We start from the raw sequence: 6,087 nt of genomic DNA on the forward strand, positions 1-6,087 counted from the left end.
GAGTAGCGGGTTGACTTCTTCTAATCCTGCTAGTCATTTCTGCATAATAGCCACAAAATAACAACCAAACAAACCATATGCATTATTATAATCGAAACAGAAGAAGAAAAACTTTGATTCCAGCCACCAAGACGAGGACAACGATGAACTCGTCGTGGCGTTGTGACAGTGACGAGATAAGATCAAATCGCTCCAATTTCAACGTCATATTAACTAAATCCAAGTTCAGGGTTTGTTCAGTGGATTAAATAGAGTGGAATGGTAGCAAAATTAGGGAGCAAAACATCCTAAATTGGGTCCGATTTTTGCAAAAATCGGAACCCTAGTTTCCCAAAATTAGCCCTAAATGTGTTCAAACTAAGAAATAGATGTTCTCTAATACCCTAATAACTATCAAGAGTAAGCAAATCACAAGAAAATCATACATTTTGAGGACAAGGAACACAAAATTGATGGAGAGGACAAAGAGTTCTTCGTGGAGGCTCGCACGACGAGAAAGATGGGGTGGTGCAAAAAGTGAAAATGTTTTAAACTAAGTTCAAAAACCCTTTAATTACAGCAGTTATATTTGTCGCCACGACATGGTAGAATACAACACGTCGTGGTGTCGAGGTTTTTTTCATAGTAAAATCGTGAAAAAGAAATCACCACCTCGTGGTGGGCAAAATTTTTTGTTTAACAAAAACGCTTAAAAATACACACCCACACTCGTTTTATGCCACACCCCATGACGAATTCATAGACAAACCAGAAGAATTAGATAATAAAGACCTAGATAAACTAAAAAAACAAATAAAAGAAAAGAAAAGAAAATGCAAACTCAAAACCACAAGTTGCCTGCTGCAAGCGCTTCTTTTGAAAGAGTCATGAGCCGGACTCCTTTCCAAGCTACGTTGTTTCCGCTCATGTGAACTTGACAATTTCACCCTCCCTTTCTTCACTTGGCATTCCGTCCTCGTAATGCTTCACTCGATGCCCATTAACCTTGAAAGGGGTCCCGTCTCTTGAAATAAGCTCGATAGCTCCATGTGGGAAAACTTGTTTGACAACAAATGGCCCGTCCCACCTTGTTTGCAATTTTCCGGGAAACAGTTTCAACCTTGAGTTTAAAAGTAGCACTCTTTGTCCTTCATGGAACTCTTTATTACCTTTAAGCCTCATATCATGCCACTTCTTAGTTTTGTCTTTATAAATCAAAGAACTTATGTAGGCTTCGTTTCTAAGTTCTTCAAGAGCATTCATTTGTATCAACCGGTTGGCACGTAGTTCATCTAACTCAAAATTACATATCTTTAAAGCCCAAAAATGCTTTATGCTCTATCTCAACTGGAAAATGGCAACTCTTCCCATAAACCAACCTATATGGTGTAGTACCAATAGCTATTTTAAAAGCTGTTCTAAATGCCCATAATGCATCATCAAGCTTATCTGACCATTCCTTTCTATTACTTCCAACCGATCTTTCTAATATTCTCTTCAATGCCCGATTTGTAACTTCAGTTTGTCCGCTTGTTTGAAGATGATATGATGTCGACAATCTATGGTGAACACCATATTTTTGCAACACCTTAGCTAACTGATCATTTGCGAAGTGGGAGCCTTGATCACTAATTAGAGCCTTAGGAACTCCAAATCTTGAAAATAACTTTTTGAGGAAACGTACTACTACTCGAGCATCATTTGTGGGTAATGCTTGTGCCTCCGACCATTTGGATATATAATCGACTGCTACCAATATGTATTTATTCCCCTTTGACATTGGGAAAGGTCCCATGAACTCGATTCCCCAAATATCAAATATCACAAACTTGAATGCTATTTTGGGGCATCTCATTTCGTGATGAAATATTTCCCGACCTTTGGCATGAATCACATTCTTTGACAAATTTTGTAGCATCTTTAAATATAGTAGGCCAATAAAAACCCGAATCAAAAACCTTATTCGTTGTATATTGCGCTCCATGATGTCCTCCGGTGGGCCCGCTATGACAATGCTTCAAGATTTCACGACTTTCCTTCCCGAATACACATCTTCTTATCATACCATCAACACAACTACGAAAGAGGTATGGCTCATCCTAAAAGTAATACTTGATTTCTAAAAAGAATTTCTTCTTTTGTTGGCGGGTCAAGTCGTTTGGAATGTATTCACTTGCTAAATAGTTAGCTATATCCGCAAACCATGTAATCTCTCTTGCTATAACCAATAAATATTCTTTGGGAAACTTGTCTCCAATCTTTTTTTCTTCTAACTCCTCTAAGTGCGGGTTTTGCAGTCTCGATAGATGATCGGCAGCCACATTCTCCATCCCCTTTTTATCTCGTATTTCGATGTCAAATTCTTGTAGCAGCAACACCCAATGAATCAACCTTGGCTTAGCATCTTGTTTGGAAAAAAGATACTTAAGGGCAGAATGGTCGGTAAAAACTATGGTTTTAGACAAAACCAAATAAGATCGAAATTTATCAAATGCAAAAACCACTGCTAGTAGCTCCTTTTCTGTAGTAGTGTAGTTCTCTTGTGTTGGGTTCAAGGTCTTACTTGCATAGTAGATAGGCTGAAAATGCTTGTCAATTCTTTGTCCCAAAACAGCTCCCACCTCGAAGTCACTGGCATCACACATAAGCTCAAAAGGAAGACTCCAATCTGGAGCTATCATAATAGGTGTAGTGGTCAATCTTTCCTTCAACAAATGAAATGCATCTAGACACTCTTTAGAAAAGTTGAAAGGGGCATCCTTCAAGAGAAGTTGAGTCAAGGGCCTTGTGATCTTGGAAAAGTCTTTAATAAAACACCTATAAAATCCCGCAAGACCTAAAAAGCTTCTTACCCCCTTGACATTTGTTGGAGGTGGTAATTTGGCTATGGTATCAACCTTCGCTCTATCCACCTCTATCCCCATCTTTGAGACCTTGTGACCTAACACAATGCCTTCCTTCACCATAAAATGACACTTCTCCCAATTGAGAACAAGGTTGGTCTTCTCACATCTTGCTAGCATAAGATCCAAGTTGGACAAACAGTCTTCAAAAGAGGACCCGAAAACTGAGAAGTCATCCATGAAAACCTCCATAAACTTCTCGATCATATCATGAAAGATAGCCGTCATGCATTTTTGGAAAGTGGCTGGTGCATTGCATAACCCAAAAGGCATGTGTCTATATGCAAATGTTCCACTTGGGCATATAAAAGTGGTTTTCTCTTGATCTTGTGGGTCAATCCGAATTTGAAAGTACCCCAAGAAACCGTCAAGGAAACAATAATAAAGATGCCCGGACAACCTCTCTAGCATTTGATCGATGAATGGCAGCGGAAAATGATCTTTGCATGTTGCATCATTAAGCTTTCGATAGTCAATACAAACGCGCCACCCGGTAACTGTCCTTGTTGGGATCAACTCGTTAGCTTCATTGGTTACCACTGTCATTCCTCCTTTCTTTGGCACAACATGAACTAGACTTACCCATGTGCTATCAGATATTGAGTAAATGATACCAACATCTAATAGTTTCACCACCTCTTTTTTAACTACTTCTTGCATGTTTGGGTTGAGTCTTCTTTGGCGTTGTACTATTGGTTTAACTCTTTCTTCTAAATTGATCTTATGAGAACAATAGGTTGGACTAATCGCCTTGATATCCGTGATCTTCCATGCAATGGCACCTTTTCTCTTCTTTAGAACTTTAACTAAGCTTTCTTTCTCGTGTTTCGCCAAGTCGGAAGCAATGATTACTGGCTTTTGTTGTTCTTCTTCTAAGAATGCATACTCCAGGTGTTCGAGAAGGGCTTTCAGCTCGAGTTTGGGGGTTGCGTCAGCTACCACGACGTGGTGATCCTGCCATATCGTGGTGTCGTGGTTTTTAATTCCAGATCGAGAAAAAAAACTTTGCCACGTCGTGGCACTCTTACCACGTCGTGTTGTGTCTTCTGTCTCTTGCATTGCTTCATTGTACTCCCCTTCTTCCAATAACTTCTCCAATTCTTGAAGGTCGAATTCAGGATCAAAATTTCCTTCATCAAGCACCATAAATCCCTCATTTTCTTTTTCTTTCCAACCCACTAATTCTTTTTCCAATATTTCATCCAACACATCAACGGAAAACGCCGTATCATCACTCATCCTTGCATGTTTGATCGCCTGATTAACTCCAAAAGTCACCACTTCCTCTACAACACGTAATGTAAGCTTGGATTCCCTTATATCAACTAAAGCTCGGGTATTGCTCAAAAATGGTCTTCCAAGAATGATCGGGACTTGCTCATCTTCCTCCATATCAACCACAATAAAATCCGTGGGGAAAACGAACTTGTCTACTTTCACTAGTAGGTCTTCACAAATGCCCCTTGGGAAGGTCATAGTCTTATTGGCTAGATGGATAACCATGCGGACCGGTCTCGGTTCGGGAAGATCAAGCTTTTTGAAGAAGGAGTATGACATCAAGTTGACACTTGCTCCTGAGTCGGCTAGAGCACGACTTGTTGCTAGATTCCCGAATAGGCACGGTAAAGTTATGCTCCCTGGATCCCCCATCTTCTTTGGTAGCATGTTTAGCATAGCAACAGAGCAAATTTCTTTTAGTACAACTTTTGATAATCCTTCCATTTTCTTGAGGTTTGTCAATAGGTCTTTCAAAAACTTGGCATACTTAGGCATTTTAACTAAAGCCTCAAGGAATGGAATGTTGATTTCAAGAGATTTTATGTGATCTAATAACTTCCGGTAATCTTCAGCATGCTTCTCTTGAATTGCTCTGCTTGGGAAAGGAAGTGGTGGACGATATGTCTTCGCCGGCTTGGTATTTTTCTCCTCAGAGTCTTGCCACGCCGTAGCAGATCCACCACGTCGTGGTGATTGCCCAGACTTGTTATCTTTATTTTCTTCTTGTCCTTCCTGTTCTGCTTCAGGTTCGTTTCTGTCAATAGGGGTTAAGTGAGTGATAATTTTCTCACTTCTAGTGGTGATGGCTTGGATGTGTGCTCCTCTTGGGTTTTGTTCGGTATTTCCCGGAAGTCCTCCCGGTGCTCTTTCATTGAATTGTGTAGCTAGTTGCCCAAGTTGTTTCTCTATATTTAGGATCGAAGCTTGCTAATTTCTCAAGAGTGCTTGCTGGTTTTTCATCATCTCCTACTGTTCCTTCATCATAAGTTGTTGCTCTTTGATTGCTAATTGTTGCTCTTTAATTGCTGCTTCTGTTACCTCATGCCTTTTTCAGATATTGCTGCAAATCGAGTGAGCATACTCTCAAAATCAGATTTCTTCTCAACCGTTGGTTCTTCTCTTTGATAAATGCCCCTCCCTCTTTGTTCATACTTTTCTTCCTTGGCCTTTTTATACTCATCATAGGGCAACCACTTCTTCTTCTTAGGCTTTTTCCAGTCTTCATCTAGACGATCGTCACTTGAGTAGCAAGCTTGGACCTTTCGGTTTCCATTTTCATCTAGGTCACATTCCTTGGTTAAATATGGCCCGTTGCAGTTTTCACACCCAAACCGAATAGCATGGATTGTTTGGTCCAGTTTAGTCATTCTTCTATCCATGCTTTGCAACATTGCCATTACCGCTGACATATCCTCCGAAGCAGCATTTGCCGAACCCCTTGTCACATCATTCCGTGGATTATGGTATTCTCTAGAGTGTTTAGAGAATTCTTCGATAAGTTGCTTAATTTCTGCCAGATTTTTCTTAGTAAGAGGGCCTTGAGAGTCAAGAAGTTGGCGGGTGGTGACGTTCACCCCATCATAAAAGATCGAGACCTCTTGCTGCACATTTAGGTCATTTTGGGGGCAATTCCTTATTAGACCTTTATAACGTTCCCAAGCTTCATATAATGATTCCCCCAATTGTTGTTCAAAGTTGGTGATGACCTTTTTGAGCTTAGCCATCTTGGATGGTGGGCAAAATTGTTCCAAAAATAGTTCACGCATCTGTGCCCATGTTGTTACCGCGCTTGGTGGTAATGCCTTCAACCAATCTTTTGCGGCTCCCTTAAAAGTGACAGGGAGCATTCGTAACAATACAATTTCTCTTGGCACATTTGGGATGTTAAAGTAGTCAGCAATGTCGTTCACTTCATCTAGATGCTTGT

The 6,087-nt window shown here is 40.3% G+C and overlaps 1 non-coding gene across 1 annotated transcript; it reads left to right on the forward strand.

Annotated features, from left to right (window-relative positions):
- Positions 1-5,771: 5,771 nt before the first annotated feature.
- On the forward strand, positions 5,772-5,878 carry LOC145065103 (small nucleolar RNA R71). Its single transcript, XR_013688254.1, has one exon. It is a non-coding gene; the product is annotated as a small nucleolar RNA R71 (small nucleolar RNA).
- The last annotated feature ends 209 nt before the right edge of the window (positions 5,879-6,087 follow it).

The sequence above is a fragment of the Lactuca serriola genome, chromosome 7 (genome assembly GCF_051521515.1).
Source record: "Lactuca serriola cultivar US96UC23 chromosome 7, Lser_US96UC23_V15, whole genome shotgun sequence".
NCBI classification, from domain to species: Eukaryota; Viridiplantae; Streptophyta; class Magnoliopsida; order Asterales; family Asteraceae; genus Lactuca; species Lactuca serriola.